Below are 19,364 nucleotides of genomic sequence, written 5' to 3' on the forward strand. Positions count from 1 at the left end.
AGCCGGTGTTTATGAATTTAATGAAATCATTCAACAAAATGAGTGATAAGTATAGTTTCTCAATTTAGGGGGAAAGTGTCCCCTATTTGCTATGTACAGTAAAATCAGAAACAAAATCAATCCTTATACAGGCATTCACGATCCTGCTACAATTAGCAAACAGTGGAAGTGTTTGCCCTTAGTTAGAGAATCACTTTCAGCAAGCAAGTCTTGAGTTACAGATAAATGCTTCGAACTGCAACAAAAAAAATTGTGCCAATCAACTTATAGAATGAGAAAGAACAGCACTGTGGGAGCCCCATCACCACACGGACTGCAGCGGTTCAAGAAGGCGGCTCACCACCACCTTCTCATGGGCAACTAGGGATGGGCAATAAATGCAGTCTTGCCAGTATCTGCCACACCCCGAGAATAAACATTTTTAAAGTGCCTTTAGCAACCTCAGCATGTACCAAAGCGTTTCACAGATAATGGATTACCTTTCAAGTGTAGTTACTGTTGTTATATAAACAAACACAGCAGCCAATTTGTACACAGCAAGGTCCCACAAACAGTAATGAGATAACAACCAGATCTGTTTTCAGTGATGTTGGTTGAGGGATAAATATTGGCCAGGACACTGGGAGAACTCCCCTGCATTTCTTCAAAATAGTGCCAGAGGATCTTTTACATCCACCTGAGAGGGCAGATATCGTGTTAACATATTGTCCAAAAAACGACACCTCCGACAATGCAGCACACCCTCAGTACTACATTAGAGTGTTGGCCTGGATTACGGGCTCAAGTCTTGGGAGTGGGACTTGAACCCATGACCTTTTGATTCAGAGGTGAGAGTGCTACCGACTGAGCCAAACTGATACTTAGGAACAATACTTTTATGCTAATTTTGACAGTGGAAGAGGCAGGTTAACGGAGAACAACAGCCTAGGACCAGTAATTTTTGTTTAAATGTCTAGGTTAAAAACATAAAAATATATTTCTGGCCTCCTCCCAATGGCTCAGGTGTTACACAGTGAGCAGCTGATCCATGCAGGCAAGGGAGGTCCCAGGTTCCATCTCCAACTGTACTGAGTTAGTTAAACACAGCCGTAATGGTGCTAAAACGGGGATTAAATATACCAGGGTTACTGGGGGGGGGGTGGGGGGATTTATCCAGGGTTCCTGCTGGGAGTATGTTTGTGAGGACAGTTTGGACTTGGCTGTGATGTCCCACTCACTCCACTGCTGAATAACCTGCTAACACTCACTGCCAAGGTTTGCACATGATTATAGCCACTTGTGTGCATTGACGGTGGCACCAGAACCCTACAAGGAGTTAACACCTTCAGGAAAGAAGTGAGAGAGAAAGAAATAAAGCTACATAAATCTTTGAAGGAGGCAGGACAAGTTGATAAGACAGTTAAAAAGTATAAGGGGTCCACGGCCTAGATTCTAAATAAAGGCATACAAAAACAAGGAAGTTATGCTAAAACTGTATGGGCATGCTTTTGACCCTGAGCCGGGAAGGGGGCGGGGAGGTCAAATTGCAGATGGGAAACCCGGAAGTACGGGTTTCCCGGATGTCCTGGCGATCTTTTTCTGTCGGTTTGCCATCCGACTGACTGGCCTGATTGACAGGCTGGTCTCAGTCGGACGGGAGAGCAGCCAGGGAGAGGACGTGTTCAGGTAAGTCTTTGTTTGTATGGATGGGGTTGGGGGGGGGGGGGGTGGGGGAGGCATGGGGGCATGGGTGGGCACAGGTTGGCACAGGGCATAGGTTGGTACAGGGACATAGGTTGTCATGGGGTCGTCAGTCATGGGGGGAGGGTTTTGGGATCGGGGGTCATCGTGGGGGTCCGCGATCGTTGAGGGGGGGAAATCGGGGATTGAGGTCGGGGGTCCGCGATTGTTGTTGGGGGGGGGGGGGTTGCAGGTAGGCTTGTTGGGTCTGGGGGAAGCACTCCTGCAGCTTCGGGCCCACAAGCTGTGCCTTTCTAGGCACCTACCTGTTAGCCTTGGGCTTTCTCGCCTCCTTTCACGAGGTGTAAAAGAGAAGGCCCGGGAATCCCGGACCCCCAGGATTGAAATCGGAAACTGTGGGAAAATGGAAGCCCGAAACCTCCTTGATAGGTTTTAAGGCTCGGCCCGCCTCCTACAAGCAGGTTGGTCGCCTGCACCTCGTTGTGCCCCAGTGAAAACCGGAAATGGGCGGGTCTGAAATTGTTGCAATTTTGAATGTCTCCCCTAACCCACATGTTTTTCATGGTTAAAAATCGTGCCCTATATCTCACTGGTTAGGCTTCAGCAGGAGTATTGTGTCCAATTCTGGGAACCACACATTAGAAAGCATGTCAAGGCCTTGGGAGAGGGTGCAGAGAAGATTTACAGGAATTACATCAGGAATAAAGGACTTCAGTTATGCGGAGAGACTGGAGAAGCTGGGATTGTTCTCCTTACAGCAGAGAAGGTTAAGGGGAGATTTAATAGAGGTGTTCAAAATCATGAAGTTTTGATAGAGTAAATAAGGAGAAACCGTTTCCACAGGCAGAGGGTCGGAAACCAGAGGACAGAGATTTAAAATAATTGGCAAAAGAACCAGAGGGGAGATGAGGAGAATTTTTTCTATGCATCGAGTTGTTATGATCTGGAATGCACTGCCTGAAAGGGCGGTGGAAATAGATTCAATAATAACTTTCAAAAGGGAATTGGTTGATGGGGAAAATTTACAGGGCTATGGGGAAAGAGCAGGGGAGTGGGACTGATTGGACAGCCCCTTCAGAGACGATAGGTGGAAAGGCCTCCTTCTGTGCTGTATGATTCTATGAAGACTCTATTCTTTACCATCTAAAAAAAAGTGTGCTGAATACTCAGCGGGTCACCTGTTCGGAGTGTGTGCAGGGCTGTTCCAGAGTCGTAATTCCCCATTAAAATGAACACAGCCACCCTGGGAAGCACACTATTTGCCAATCACCAATGAACAGCCTGTAGCTGGGCCATGTTGGGGGAACTGGAGTGGGGGGGGGAAGAGACCTGGCAGGACAGGCCTCAGTAGCAGTGGAAAAACTGACTTTAAGGGGTCAAGATTTGATGGGTAAAGAATCTAGAGATAATTTTCAAGGTTCCACTGCTAGCTTGGAGCTGTGTGGGTTGAGGATGGAGCTACAACACTCTAACCCCCCGATTCTCACTCGTGAGGCTCTGCATTGACAGGTGGAACCTTGTGAAATCACCCCTTATATTTCAAGTGATGTCTTTTTTATTTAGACACTAGGGGGGTGCTTTGAACAAGGAGTGCCCCCTAGACTCTCCAACCTTTGTATGGTGCTGTTCATTGGAAAGAAGGAAAGATCTTGTATTTAGATGGTAGCTTATCACGTCCTCAGGATGTCCCAAAGTGCTTTACAATGAATAACTATTGTTACATAGACAAATAGTGAATTTCTGCACAGCAACATCTCACAAAGAGCAAATGAGATAAATGATGTGTGAAATGAAATGATTAGGTAAAGATCATCTTGTGCAAGTGGTAGGTACCTAGTAACATTAATTAGGGCTGGAGTGGTCTCCTGGACTAGTTTCGATTGCCTAAGGGGGTTGGAGAGGAATTTTTTAGATTTTCCCCCCCCCCGTGGCCTGGGTTTTTGCTTCTCCCAGGAGATTACATGGGTCTGGGTGGGATGGGGAGTGTCTGTATTGTGATGCACAATGTATGGGACAAGCTGGATGCATCAGTCGGTCATTTTGTGTATGCTCATATTCTTGTTCGGTGGGTGCTGATTGAGAGAGGAATGTTTGCCAGGACACCTGAAAAACTCTCCACTTTTTGGAATAGTTCCATGGGATCTTAAATCTCCAACTTGAGCAGGTAATATGGGGTTTAACATCTCATCAAACAGATGGCACTTCCAAAAATGCGGCACTTCCTCGGTACTGCACTGGTGCCTCAGCCTTAACAATACGCTCCTGGAGTGGCCCTTGAACCATGACCTTCTGACTCAGAGGTGAGAGTCAAGCCGGAATTTACATCACTCGCACCTTGGTGATACGACAACACTTGTATTTATATAGTGCCTTTAACATAGTAAAATGTTCCAAGGTGCTTCATAGGAGTGTAATCAGACAGAAACAATTGACACTGAGCGAAAGAAGGAGCCTTCGAAGGAGACAAGGTGACCAAAATCTTGGTCCAAGAGGTAGGTCTTAAAGGAGGAGAGAGAGGCGGAGAAGTTTAGGGCTATGCGAAGGAATTTAACTTGCTTGCAAGATGGAAAATGATCAACAGAGATGAAATTCCTTTCAGCGAGCGTTTGAAGAAGATTCAGTCTGATGAAGAATAGCCAACCATACTTCCAGAATCTTCTGGTCTTATGTCTGATTTCTAGCACTTGCGGGTTTTTTTTAAAATCCTTGCCTGTTTTAGGTTCCTGCATTTCCAACAGTCTGACAGACGACGTCTCACTGGGTAATCCTTCGCCCTGGCTGTTCACTGCAGTCACACTGATGTTATAAGTAAGCTTGGGATGCAGATTTTGCAGATAGATATAGGTTGCAATCGTTGTGTATTGCGCAGATAAGGAACCACTGAGCTGGACATTAACCTGTTAAAAAAAATAGTTCATTGTCCTGGTCAGTCAGCATCGTAAGGTGGCCCTCACAATGACTGAATTTATACTCACGCTCTCAATACAAAGAAAGAAAAGCACAAGGCTCCTTTAGAAGGTGTCTCAGTTCCCCATTTTCTTTGCCGATGCACATCACACGTATCAACATCCATATATTATAATGGGCCAGTGTAGGTTATGGGCACTCCACGGTAACACCATGCATGTTTAATACGCTTGTCACTGATAATGTTGCTGTGATGGCCCTTGGAATGCTTTACTTTGTTAAAGGCGCTATATAAATGCAAGTTGTTGTTGCTACGTGCAGGAAGATATCTCAGAGCACTTTACAAGGAGGAGGGAAAGGGGGGACACCAAGCATGAGGAAAGGGGAGGGGAATGGAGAGGTTGGGATGGCAAACCAAAGAGAATGGTTTTGAGGAGACTTTTTTTCTTAAATCGGGGATAAAGAATGAACTTGCATTTATATAGCGCCTTTCACAACCTCAGGACGTCTCAAAGTGCTTTACAACCACTGAAGTACTTGTGAATTGTAGTCACTGTTGTAAAGTAGGAAACGTGGCAGCCAATTTGCGCACAGCACAGCAAGATCCCACAAACAGCAATGAAGTAAATGACCAGATAATCTGACTTAGATGTTGGTTGAGGCATAAATATTGGCCAGGACACTGGAAGAACTCCCTTGCTCTTCTTTGAATAGTGCCGTGGGATATTTTCCGTCCACCTGAGAGCGGCGAGCTGCAACAGGACCCCTGTCCGGCGTCCGCAGCTCGCCTGCCAAATTCAAATGAGGCCGAGGCCTTGAAATCGTGGCGGACTCTTCGCCACCGAAACAGGCGGTCGGCCAGAAGTCAAAACGGCCCCCTCTCTGTTTTATAGCCACACAAGCTTGTTGCAAAAGTCTTGAAGTTGAACCCAGCTCTCTGGTCGTACTCACGTTGTACTGGATCATTTCTTTACCGGGCGCAGGAGGTGGCTTCCAGCTGACAAGCACGCAGCCTGCTTCAATCTCCCCCACCTTAACTTCCTGGGGCGCTGACAGAATCCCGTTTGGTTGTACAGCAGCTGCAGTACCAACAGATACAAAGGGGATAAAGAATTAACTTGCTTTTATATTGTGCCTTTCACGACCTCAGGACCTCCCAAAGGGCTATTCTTTTTTTAAAAAAAAAATCGAGAACTCAAAATCAGAAGGGAGGTTGCAGATGGGGCCTTAGTTTAACATCTCATCCAATAGACAGCACCTCTGACATTATAGCACTCCCTCAGTACTGCACTGAAGTGTCAGCCTAACTTTTGTACTCAAGTCTCCTGGAGTGGGGCTTGAACCTACAACTTTCTGATATCAGAGACAAGAGAGCTACTCACTGAGCCACAGCTGACAGCTTGCAACACAGTGAGAATGTAGGGTTGGTGTATTTTTGCAGCTAAGGCAAAATAACAAATGAATGCTCAGAGAGGTACTGACAATAGAGCATCAATGAACTCGGGGGAGACAAGAACAGGTTGTGATGGAGAGAGAGGTTGGAGGTCGAGGGGAGAGAAGGATCACCCATCCAGCTTTTTTACCTGCATCCTGCCCAGGAGTATGAGAGACAGAGATGTTAGAAGCCTTCACAGAATGGGAAAAGTGTTCAAGTCTTGGAAGCGCTTGGGATTTATACAAGGCTAAGAATTGTTGAGGGGAATTATGTTTGGGACCAACAGGTAAACCAAGTTTCTTAGAGGCAGTTTTTGAAATGGAGTAGATCTGAGAGTTCCACTTGAGTCAGAGGAGATGATGAGGTCAAAAACAGCAACACATGAATTAGGAGTTAGAGCTTTTGTATCAAATGATGTGAACTACATTCATAAGCATATTTCAAGAACTTTTAATAATCCTTCTATGATATATTAATAGACTTGCATATGGCACACACTTCCTGTCTAAATTACCCATACTTCCTGCATCATAATTTTTGTCTCACTTTTTAGGTCAACATTGATAATGAGAACTGCCGATATCAGCATGTAATTTTATAACAGGAAAATCCTGTCATTCTGTTATTGAAGACTTCCAGATAGTAAGTAGTACCACTCTCCCACCTCCACTGTCCTCACCATAAATCTACTGTAAGCCTTTTCATTATATATAGATATCTTAAGTATATATATATCTAAGGATATGCACAAAGGATCGGGTGAGGCAGATCGCACTAGAGCAAGAAATCGTATGGTTTAAGGTGGGATCAGACTAAGAGAGAGTACAAGAAAGTCTAAGACTGGTTTGCACTGCATGTGTGTAAATGCAAGAAGCGTGGTAAACAAGGCTGGTGAGCTGCAGGCTCAAATAGCAACCTGGGAATATGATGTCATGGCGCTAACGGAGATCTGGCTCAAAAAAGGGCAGGATTGGATACTAACTATTCCTGGATACAAGGGCCCCGATATTAGCGGGGAGGCAGGATGGCAGCGAGGGGGCGATTGGGCTTGTGGATAACCTGCCCAGTAAAATCCGTCTGTTCCCCACGCGATCGCGGGTAAATTGGAGCCACTTAACTTGGCTTCAGGGTTTGCCGTCCGAAACCTGCGCAGCGGGCGGACTGCACACCCGCATCACAGCCTGTTAGCTGGAGGAGCTCTACTTAAAGGGGCAGTCCTCTAATGGCTGGTCCTGGAGGAAATACCCACACAGCCCGGGGGAAAGATTCAGTGATGCCTCACTCCAGGTGCTACTGGATGGGGTGAGGAGGAGGAGGGATGTCTTTTACCCGGCGGACGGGAGGAAGTGTCCTGCCTCTGCCACCAAGAAGTCCTGGCTCGAGGTGGCAGAGGAGGTCACCAACAGCAGCAACATCTCCTGCATCTGGATCCAGCAGGAAGTGCTTCAATGACCTAACTAGGTCAGCCAAAGTGTGTACACTTATTGATTCTCCTACACTCCGTCTTCCACATCACTGCCCCCACCTCCCAACTCATTCTGCACTGCCAACACTACTCTATCACATCACTCCTCACACCCACTCAAACCTCATCCTCAACTTACCTGCACTTCCTCAGCACTTCCTCAATTCCCCTGTACTTACCCCACCACTACCACTCAACCCAATCCTCATACAATGTCATGGCTCTATGTCATACTCACCCTCTGATGCATTTCTTTCATGGTCAGCCTCACCCAAACCAATGCATTCATCGGTTGGCCATGTCACCATCACTCACTCACGCATCCCTACTTTCTCCCCTTATAGGAGAAGAGAGCCCAGAATGCACGGGAGAGGGCAAGGACCGGAGGGGGGCCGCAACAGATAGTCGTGCTTACAGACGTGGAGCAGGAGGCGCTGGAGCTGAGCCGCACCCTCGAGTGACTGTCCGTCGGGGATGCCGAGACTGGCAACCGACAAACGTCTGGTGACAGAACTTTGGCATTCAACACACACAATATCAATTGATGTTAACATGCCTTGCAGGCTTCAGTAACTCAACATCTGTCATCATGCTTAATATTGCCTTCTGTACTCTTCCAGGGCCTTCAGCGACTGCCGTGACGGCGGAAGGCGATTCCTCAGAGGACCTGCCATCCTCTGAGGGTGCATCGTCACATCTGAGTGAGCCATCCACCAGCGCAGATACACACACCTCGGTGAGTTCCCGTCCGCAGTTAGTTGGGGTCGCACATGGTGAGTTACCACACACGTGAGCACGAGCAGACACTGGTGGCAGGGGCAGCTGTGGTGAGTCCGTGTTGGTGGGAGCACTCCTCTCCAGGCTCTGCTCAGCTGGACACAGACGCTGAACCCTGGGGGCCATCCATTAAAAGGAGAATGATCGAGGGGCAGCAGCACATTTGCAAGGTGCTGGAACAGGTGCCACGCGCACTCTCCACAATCGCGCAGAGGATGGAGGAGTCCAACTCCTGCATGAATGGAATGGTGGCACAGGTACAGGAGGGCATCTCTGAGATACTGTCACAGAGACGTGAGGGCATCTCTGAGATAGTGTCGCGGGTAAGTGCGGGAATGACTGCGATGGAGGGAAGGCTAGCCTCCATGGAGCTTCAAGCACAGCTCACAGATGAGTCCATTCAGGTCCTGACAATGGCCCTTCGGACTCGGGGTGAATAACATTCTGCTGCCTTAAACATGCAGGCAGATACTCTGGCACTGGCCTTACAAGGCTTCACACATGTCCTCCAAACTGTCATCCAGCAGAGTGGTAGGAGTGGTGTGGGCCTGGCCCAGGGGAGTGATGATGGCGAAAGGGGACATGGAAGTGGGGATGCCACTCAAAGCACCCCCATGTCTCACCCGTTGCCTCCCTCTCAACCAGTACCTACAATGCTGCCTCCTGTCCAGGTGGCCGAGTCTGCCCCTGCACAGGTGCAGGTGGAGCAGTCTTTGGAGAGGCCCTCACGGGCACCGAAACCCAGAGGACGTAGGCCCAAAGCATCCAATCGGTCAGGGCCTAAACAAGAGCAACCTGCCACTACCTCTGCTGCAGCCTCAGGGGATGCAACACGTAGAAGTAGTTGGAAGTGAAAGGCGAAGGTTTTGTAAGCACAAAGGGGATGCACAAGGGTGGTCATGTTTTTGATTTATATTTGCTTTTTGTTAAATGCACATTAAATATTATTATTGTCACCACTACTGCCACGTCTTGGCCTTGACTGGCTTCTGTAATAGGGCCCTTTCATGAGGTTCACCATAAACAGCGACACTTGATGCCACCCATTGGGTCACTCTACAGTGGGTGTATGTGTAGTTGCAGGACTGTTTTGTGCGGGGGCGGTGGGGGTGGGGGAGGGGGCTGGTGTGGTCGCTGCTCGATCCAGGTGGTGAGGACTGGACTCTTCACACCGTCTGATGTTAGGAGAACCGTTCACATATCAGTGACTCCCTGGCCTCACGAACAGCCAGGTGAGCCACTGTTCTGCCCATGGGTTGCTCCTCCTCCTCTGCTTCCTCCTCCTCCTCCTCAATTTGGGTGGCAGATGTGGATGGGGCCTCCTCCAACAACACCCCTCTCCGTTGTGCCATGTTGTTCAGGGCTCAACAGACGACTATAATGCGTCCCACTCTGTGTGGTGCATATTGAAGCGCTCCCCCAGAATGATCAAGGCACCTGAAGCATATCTTGAGCAGCCCTATAGAATGCTCAATTGTAGACCTGGTAGCGATGTAGCTGTCATTATATCGACGCTGTTGCTCAATGGTGGGGTTCCTCAGAGGTGTCATGAGCCACGTGTGCAGGGGGTATCCTTGTCCCCGGGGAGCCAACCCTTGTGGGTGTTCGGTGTGTGGAAGAGGGGCGGGATGTTGGATTCCTGGAGGATGAAGGAATCGTGGCAGCTGCCAGGGTATCTGGCGCACACGTGAAGGAATCTCTTGCGGTGGTCACAAACGAGTTGAGTGTTGATGAAGTGATAGCCCTTTCTGTTGATGAACAGTCCTGGCTTGTGTGGAGATGCTCGTATTGCTATATGGGTGCAATCGATTACACCCTGCACCCGTGGGAAGCCAGCCACAGTGTGGAATCCCACTGCCCTCTCTGTCTGGCTGAGGTCGTCCATGGGGAAGTTGATGTAGTGCGAGGCCCTGCGAAACAAGCCGTTGGTGACCTGCCTTATGCACTTGTGTGCAGACGACTGAGAGACCCCGGCGATGTCCCCGGTGGCACCCTGGAATGATCCGGAGGCGAAGAAGTTGAGGGCAGTGGTGACTTTGACAGCGACAGGTAAGGAGATGCTGCTCAGCCCAACCGGGAGCAGCTCGGCATGAAGGAGGCCACAGAAAGTAATCAATAAGGCTAATGGAATGCTGGCCTTTATATCTAGAGGACTAGAGTACAAGGGGGCAGAAGTTATGCTGCAGCTATACAAAACCCTGGTTAGACCACACCTGGAGTACTGTGAGCAGTTCTGGGCACCGCACCTTCGGAAGGACATATTGGCCTTGGAGGGAGTGCAGCGTAGGTTTACTAGAATGATACCCGGACTTCAAGGGTTAAGTTACGAGGATAGATTACACAAATTGGGGTTGTATTCTCTGGAGTTTCGAAGGTTAATGGGTGATCTGATCGAAGTTTATAAGATATTAAGGGGAACAGATAGGGTGGATAGAGAGAAATTATTTCCGCTGGTTGGGGATTCTAGGAGCAGGGGGCACAGTCTAAAAATTAGAGCCAGACCTTTCAGGAGCGAGATTAGAAAACATTTCTGCACACAAAGGGTGGTAGAAGTTTGGAACTCTCTTCCGCAAACGGCAATTGATGCTAGCTCAATTGCTAAATTTAAATGTGAGATTGATAGCTTTTTGGCAACCAAAGGTATTAAGGGATATGGGCCAAAGGCAGGTATATGGAGTTAGATCACAGATCAGCCATGATCTTATCAAATGGCGGAGCAGGCACGAGGGGCTGAATGGCCTACTCCTGTTCCTATGTTCCTAGATGTCCGCGACTACCTGGCGACTGACTCTGAGCCTCCGTGTGCACTGCTCCTCAGAGAGGTCCAGGAAGCTGAGCCTCGGTCTGTAGACCCTGTGGCGAGGGTAGTGCCTCCTGCGAGGTCACTCTCTCTGTTGTTGGCCCTCCGTGCTCTTGTGCAGGTGCCTGTGGCGCAGCACTGTGTTGTCGAGCTCCACGCTGCGGAGGTGGACGCTGTGCCTGGCGAGGCTGGTGATGTTGCTCGTCCTCGGATGAAGTGATGAATGCAGCTATGGTGCCCCCCCCCATCCTGACAGTGTGAGTTTGAGGGGGTCCGCAAAGTAGGTAAATGTGTTTGCACAGCAGAGTTTTGGGTGGAAAGTAAGAATTTTGAGTGGAAACACATAGGTCTTGCAGCCAAAACTCTGAAGTGACAGAGTGCCCTGCTGCAATAAATGAGGTTTTCTCCCCACCTGTGAAATAATCATTTGCATCTCCCACTCACAGGGAGTGTTTCCCACAGCACGGGAAACACGCTGAGGATCCTTCAAAATTGCACCCCTGCAAAATGTCTACTCAATGAGGTATCTCAAGTACCTTATCCATCAGTCAAGGTATGTGAATCATCATCCCGCTGGCTTTAATTGCCGGTGGGACTCCCCCATTCAGGAGGGGCGCGCACACCCGAACGCATCACTGGGGAACCCGGAAGTCAGCAGGTTCGAGCCGGGCTCTAAACCCGCTCCGGATTTCTACAATTTTAGGAGCCCCCCTGCCCCCAATGCACCCGCTCCGCCGTCCGAAAATTGGCCCCAAGGTGTTCAGGAAAGATAGGGAAGGAAAGAAAGCTGGGGAGGGGGGTGGTGAGAGTATTGATTAAGGAGAATATTGCTGCGCTGGAAAAAGAGGATGTCCTGGAGGGGTCAAGGACAGAATCTATTTGGTTAGAGTTAAGAAACAATAGAGGAACCGTTACACTACTGAGTGAATTCTATAGGCCACCAATTAGTGGGAAGGATATAGAGGAACAAATTTGCAGGGAAATTACAGAAAGGTGCAAAAGCCATAGAGTAGTGATAATGGGGGTCTTCAACTACTCCAATATAGACTGGGATAGTAATATTATTATAAGGGGTAAAGAGGGGGAGGAATTTTTGAAATGTGTTCAGGATAACTTTCTTGACCAGTACGTTTCTGGCCCAACGAGGAAGGAGGCATTGCTGGACTTGGTTCTGGGGAATGAGGTGGGCCAAGTGGAGCAAGTGTCAGTGGGGGAGCAGTTAGGGAGCAGCGATCATAGTATCATAAGATTTAGAATAGCTATGGTAAAGGACATGGACCACTCTAAAGTAGAAATACTCAATTGAAGGAGGGCAAATTTCAGTGGGATGAGAACAGATCTGTCCCGGGTAAATTGGAATCAAAGATTGGCAGGCAAAACTATAATTGAACAGTGGGCGGCCTTTAAGGAGGAGATGGTTCAGGTACAGTCTAGGTACGTTCCCATGAGGGAGAAAGATAGGGCAACTAAAGCCAGAGCTCCCTGAATGACAAAAGAGATAGAGAGTAAGATGAAATGGAAAAAAGGGGTGTATGACAGATGTCAGATTGATAACACAAGTGAGAACCAGACAGAATATAGAAAGTTCAGAGGGGAAGTGAAAAAGGAAATAAGAGGGGCAAAGTGAGAATAGACTGGGTGGCCAACATAAAAGGGAATCCAAAAGTCTTCTACAGGCACGTCAACAGTAAACGGGTAGTAAGAGGAGGGGTGGGGCCGATTAGGGACCATAAAGGAAATCTACTCATGGAGGCAGAGGGCATGGCTGAGGTACTAAATGAGTACTTTGCATCTGTCTTTACCAAGGAAGAAGATAAGAACATAAGAAATAGGAGCAGGAGTAGGCCAATCGGCCCTTCGAGCCTGCTCCGCCATTTAATAAGATCATGGCTGATCTGATCCTAACCTCAAATCTAAATTCATGTCCAATTTCCTGCCCGCTTCCAAAGTCTCAGAAAATGAAGATATAGTTGAGATACTGGTTTGGCTAAAAATTGATGAAGAAGAGGTACTAGAAAGGCTGGCTGTACTTAAAGTAGATAAGTCACCCGGTCCGGATGGGATGCATCCTAGGTTGTTGAGGGAAGTAAGATTGGAAATATTGGAGGTACTGGCCATAATCTTCCAAACATCCTTAGATACGGGGGTGGTACCAGAGGACTGGAGAATTGCAAATGCAACACCCTTGTTCAAAAAAGGGTGTAAGGATAAACCCAGCAACTATAGGCCAGTCAGTTTAACCTTGCTGGTGGGGAAACTTTTAGAAACGATAATCTGGGACAGAATTAACAGTCACTTGGACAAGTGTGGATTGATTAGGGAAAGCCAGCATGGATTTGTTAAAAGCATATCGTGTTTAACTAACTTGATAGAATTTTTTGATGAGGTAACAGAGAAGGTAAATGAGGGCAATACAGTTGATGTGGTGTATATGGACTTCCAAAAGGCGTTTGATAAAGTGCCGCACGGTAGGCTTGTCGTCAAGATTGCGGCTCATGGAATAAAGGGGGCAGTAGCAACATGGATACAGAACTGGCTATGGGACAGGAAACATAGTAGTGGTGAACGGTTGTTTTCCGACTGGACGGAGGTGTACAGTGATGCTGGGACCACTGCTTTTCTTGATATATATTAAGGACTTGGACTTGGGTGTACAGGGCACAATTTCAAAATTTGCAGATGCCACAAAACTTGGAAGGTAGTGAACAGTGAGGAAGATAGTGATAGACTTCAAGAGGATATAGACAGGCTGGTGGAATGGGCGGACACGTGGCAGATGAAATTTAATGCAGAAAAATGCAAGGTGATGCATTTCAGTAGGAAGAATGAGGAGAGGCAATATAAACTAAAGAGCACAACTCTAAAAGAGGTAAAGGAACAGCGAGATCTGGGGGTATATGTAAACAAATCGTTGAAGGTGGCAGGGCAGGTTGAGAAAGCGGTTAAAAAGTGTATGGGATCCTGGGCTTTATAAATAGGGGCATAGAGTACAAAAGTATGGACGTCATGATGAACCTTTATAAAACACTGGTTCGGCCACAACTGGAGTATTGTGTTCAGTTCTGAGCACCGCACTTCAGGAAAGATGTGAAGGTCTTAGAGAGGGTGCAGAAGAGATTTACTAGAATGATTCCAGGGATGAGGGACTTTAGTTACGTGGATAGACTGGAGAAGCTGGGGTTGTTCTCCTTGGTTGCGAGGAGATTTGATAGAGGTATTCAAAATCATGAAGGGTCTCGTCAGAATAGATAGAGGGAAACTGTTCCCATTGGCAGAAGGGTCAAGAACCAGAAGACATAGATTTAAGGTGATTGGCAAAAGAACCAAAGGTGACATGAGGAAAAACTTTTTTACACAGTGAATGGTTAGGATCTGGAATGCACTGTCCGAGGGGGTGGTGGAGGCAGATTCAATCATGGCCTTCAAAAGGGAACTGGAAAAGTACTTGAAAGGAAAAAATTTGCGGGCTACGGGGATAGGACGGGGGAGTGGGACTAGCTGGATTGCTCTTGCGTAGAGCCAGCGCGGACTTGATGGGCCGAATGATCTCCTTCTGTGCTGTAACCTTTCTATGATTCTACGATATCAATGTTTAAATGGACCCTGATATTGGTTCTGCTCCTCTCTGACCTGCAATGGTTCAGCTGCCAGCTGCTAGCCCAGTTTCTGTCATCCCTCTCTCTGGCCCAGTTCTCAATGTCACTCACAGATCTTTTGTGATCCTGGTGCCCCCTCTTCCCCCTCTGCATTTTCTACTGTGTCCAAAAACATTCCATCTGCCAGCCTCACTTCTCACTCTGCCCCACAACATTTAAACTGCTGGCTCCATATTCCAGACCGCCTCTCCGATCCTGGCCTCATGCCCTGGCTCAGATTCCCTGCTCCTGGCCCCATGCCCTGGCTCCGATTCCTGGCCCGATTTCCTTTCTCCTGGTCCCGATCCCCAGGCCCGGCTTCCCGGCTCCTGGCCCCACTCCCTGAATTGGCTTCCTTGCTCCTGGATCTGCTGCCCGGTCAGCACCACTCCCCCCTCTCCAATCCAGGATCCATTCTCTGGGCCCTTGCCTGACTCTGCTCCCCAGCACAGCTTCTCAGTTCCTGGGCCCACTCCTGGCTCTATTCATGGCCTATGTTTTTTCGCCTTTTTTCTGTTTTCTTGAATTTGTTCGGAATTCCCTACCCATTCCTGGACCCATCCTTTTAACCCCATTCTTTGTTTTGTGTCGATCCTGGTCTATTGAATCATTTATTTTTGTTTCCTCTCTTTTTATAGTACAATGGGAGTAATTTTGACTTTGGGTCAATGGAGACGAAAATCGGGAGAGGTGTTTAACATGTGGTCGATCAGATAGCGCGCGTCTTACACTATTGCCAAAAGTCCAAATGACCCCCACTGTTACTGTTTTTCTCCCCCTCTGTGCTTTTGAACTCCTGTTTCCTGTTATCTGTTTACTCTTGAACTCCTGTTTCCTGTTATCTGTTTACTCTTGAACTCCTGATCCCTGCTATCTGTTTACTCTTGAACTCCTACTATCTATTTTATATGCCTGTTTTGATGTGGTCTGAACCTTGCCCAATTTCAGACTACTTTTGCTGAAACAATGCTGCTATGCCCTATTTCTACTTTGTGGATGTGAACCTTGAAGTCAAGAAATAGCTTGGTGAAGAATTCTGTGAAATAGCAACCCAATAGGAGGAGAAAAGAGAAAAGAGCGCCAGCCTGGAGAACTTTTAAAACAAAAATATTTAGGCCGATTAAATAACATCCGAATACTTGGATTTGCTGATATGTATTTGAAAATAAAACTTTAAACATTCTATGGGGGCAATTTTAACCACCCCACCCGATTTTACTGTCCTTCTTTATAAGGAACTTGGTTATGATCTCACTGCACTTAGTACAGACAGGGACTATCTTCCAGGTTGATGTTATCGGATAAAGGCTGGTGAATGGAGTTGAGGTACAGATCAGCCATGATCTAATTGAACGGTGGAGCAGGCTCGAGGGGCTGAATGGCCTACTCCTCTTCCTAATGTTCCCAAATCCCTTTTCAGATCAGCTCGAGGTTCATCTGTCTGGTCTAGCAGTTTGCGTTCCCTTTCTCACTTCACACATAACTGGATCTCAACTCTGCTCTCACAAGAAAGATTCATTCAAATGAACGTCTCTTTGCTTTAGGCAGAATGAGAGCAAATGATTAACAAAGTGACAATTTTTAGAAATACTCACAGCTTTGGGTCGTAAAATTCAATGTCGAACCAGTGTCCACTTCTCCAAACAATGTTTTCGCAGAAACAGACACAACGTATGGAGTCGACTCTTTCAAACCTGTTAAAGGAAAATGACAAGATTCGTTGGTGACCCAGGTTCCATTTTAAAGTGGTGCCTGCATTGTTAATGGAAGACGACTAACCCAACTGCACCCATGTAGGAAATAGGTCGCTATGTCTTTGAAAGCAGCTGGGCCCACCTCCCCAGGAATCTTCATGTCCAGGCCTTTTTGGATGGCAAAGTTGTACAGGGCACAGCAAGCTCCAACCATGTGGGACACATGCTCTGGGGCCTATTGCAGAGAACCTGCTGGCCTATCAAGGTAACAAAGTGCACCTTTAGGAACCCTGCTGTCCTCTTGGTGTGGCCCAGGGGCTGTGTGGCCGGGTCCTGCTCCTACTTCTTGTGTTCTTTCGATTTGTGGTTGGGATCAGATCAGCCATGATCTTATTGAATGGCTGAGCAGGCTCGAGGGGCCGATTGGCCTACTCCTGCTCCAATTTCTTATGTTCTTATGTTCTCTCTATGACAACTCTGCTAGAGGCATGTGCCTTGTTGCAGTGCTCCTCAATTGCTGTTCTTGTAACTCTTAAACTGGCCATTATCCGGGGCAGTAAGAGGCATGCTTTGTCACCTGCAAACCACACATTGACTTGACTGTCTTCCCTGAAGAGCTCAGGTAGGGCAAAATTCCTCGAGGATGAATGGATCAGGGCAACTTCCAACAAATCTGACATTCACATGAAGGACTCTTTGCATCTGGTCACACACAACCTAGATGTTCAAGTAAGTGGTACCCCTTTCTATTACACCCAGCACTTTGGGGAGCTCAGCAACGAGAAAACTGGATGGCCCGATCATGCTGCTGCCTTGCTGCCATGTCAAACTGCATGCATTCCCTAGCTTCCCTAAAAAGTGCATCAGTCACCGGAAGATTAGATGCGAGGAAGGCACCTTGGATATTAGACCGATCAGGCACTGCCTGCTTGAAATGAGCCTGTGGTATAAAAATTGAGATGTGATCATCACTTTCACAGCCAAAGGCAGAACTGTCCAGGCAGGTGATTCTGACTGCAGGTCTTCATGTAGTAGATGTCACAGCACTTCTCTTGCCTCTTTGGTAAAACACACTCTTCTCAAGCCAAAGTCCACACCAAGATCTTCATCAGATCTACATGGGTGTAAATTCTTTGGGTAGTGGTTATATATCTTGTATTGTGCATCCTCCTCATATGCTGCCGTGCTCTCCTTTCCTCCATCCTGCAATATTCCTTCTCCTCTTCCACTGAAACTGCAAACTAGGGAATCCTCATTGGAAATCCCATACCTGGTACTCAGAACTCAAGCAATCACTTTTCAGGCTGCAGGCTCTAAAGTCTCAGCTGATGCTGGCAATGGGCACTTTTAACTCATTGGTAATTACAATGGGAGTGCAAGTCACTTCTATTGCACTTCCACTGTTCCTTCTTATTGGTATTTGTTTTAATGATCTCCCTGTAGCATCGACATGTGCACTTTGAGAAAGCCCCACACCCCAATGGAAACTACCACACTGCCGATATGGGGCAGGAACCTGGCGGAAATGGGTCCGGCCTCAGAATCCACCTCCAAGACTGCTTGTCCCCCCCTTTACAGCCCCAAACTCGGCAGAAGTTGCAAATAAATTTGAGGTTATTGAGAGGGAAAAAACCAGGATCTCACTCTAAGATTCCATTCCACATTTACTGTTTCTTTACCTGTAAGGTTCACACTGGTTACCGGAGGAATGACCATCACATTCTTTACGGGTCTGTCACTACCATAGGGACCATAGTTAATGGAGTAGGACAAAACCAGGGCAGCATCTGAGGTGGGTGGGACCCAGCTAATCACAGCGGTTGATGAGGTTATATGGGAAGCCTGCACATTGCTGAGGAATCTCGAAACTGTCAATAAAATATAGCCTCAGTTAGATTAAGGAAAACATTTCAACTTATCAAACTCTCTAACCATGAGAGGTAGTCAATTTTACACTCTTGCCTCTACCAAATAGTAAAGTTTGTAAATACATACGTGGGGGTGTAGTGATGTTAAGAGGCTGGGATCTGAGTGTTCGATTAAAGGGAGGGTCACACTCTATGGATACAGTGTAAGTAGTGTCTGGCTCCAACCCTAAAATGAAATACTCATGGTAAGTATAGCTTGGTAATATTTCACTCAAGTTACTTTGAGGGTATATGGCCCTCTCTTTTTACTTCTTAACTTCCCTTCCCTTGTTCAGGATCATACACCAGACGTGCCAACTGCACTCAAGTTAGTGGGCAGTCCGACTGGTCCTTGGTCTTATAGAATCATAGAAAGGTTACAGCACGGAAGGAGGCCATTTGGCCCATCGAGTCCATGCCGGCTCTATGCAAGAGCAATCCAGCTAGTCCCACTCTCCCACCTTATCCCCGTAGCCCTGCAAATTTTTTCCTGCTGCACTTGAACAGGGTGTGCGAGTGTAGCTTGGTAACAACCTACCCATCCCTGTCAGAAAGTGACTGGCCCACATTGGCTGCCTGCCCACTGCAATCTCAGTCCAACTTCTTGTCTTCAGGTGGCGTAGGCCTATATAGAGAGGTGTTATTGAGTTGTCATCGTTGGGTGGGTGGGTGGGTGGGGGGGCTATGTCATCTTTTTTGAAGTTGTTGGTCAGCTTTTAGTGGTTATCCAGGTGGGCATGTATGCAACAAAGTCATACTTTGTGTTGGATCTTGGGCCACAGAGGAAAACAAACTCATACCCATGATTCCACACATTGTGGTGGGGGTGGATTTCCATGGAGGTTCTTCCGCTTAGAATAGAATCATAGAATCATAGGAGGAGGCCATTCGACCCATCGAGTCCGTGCCAGCTCTCTGCAAGAGCAATCCAGCTAGTCCCACTCCCCCGCCCTATCCCCATAGCCCTGCTAATTTTTTCCCTTCAAGTTCTTACCCAATTCCTTTTTGAAAGCCGTGATTGAATTTGCCTCCACCACCCCCTTAGGCAGTGCATTCCAGATCAC

The 19,364-nt window shown here is 47.6% G+C and overlaps 1 long non-coding RNA gene across 1 annotated transcript; it reads right to left on the reverse strand.

The window, feature by feature from the left end:
* Positions 1–5,603: 5,603 nt before the first annotated feature.
* On the reverse strand, positions 5,604–18,110 carry LOC137335023 (uncharacterized). The gene is made up of 3 exons (XR_010966307.1): positions 18,073–18,110; positions 16,295–16,393; positions 5,604–5,666 (listed from the first exon to the last, which is right to left on the reverse strand). It is a non-coding gene; the product is annotated as an uncharacterized lncRNA (long non-coding RNA).
* Positions 18,111–19,364: the final 1,254 nt, after the last annotated feature.

Source organism: Heptranchias perlo, chromosome 18, assembly GCF_035084215.1.
Source record: "Heptranchias perlo isolate sHepPer1 chromosome 18, sHepPer1.hap1, whole genome shotgun sequence".
Classification (NCBI taxonomy): domain Eukaryota; kingdom Metazoa; phylum Chordata; class Chondrichthyes; order Hexanchiformes; family Hexanchidae; genus Heptranchias; species Heptranchias perlo.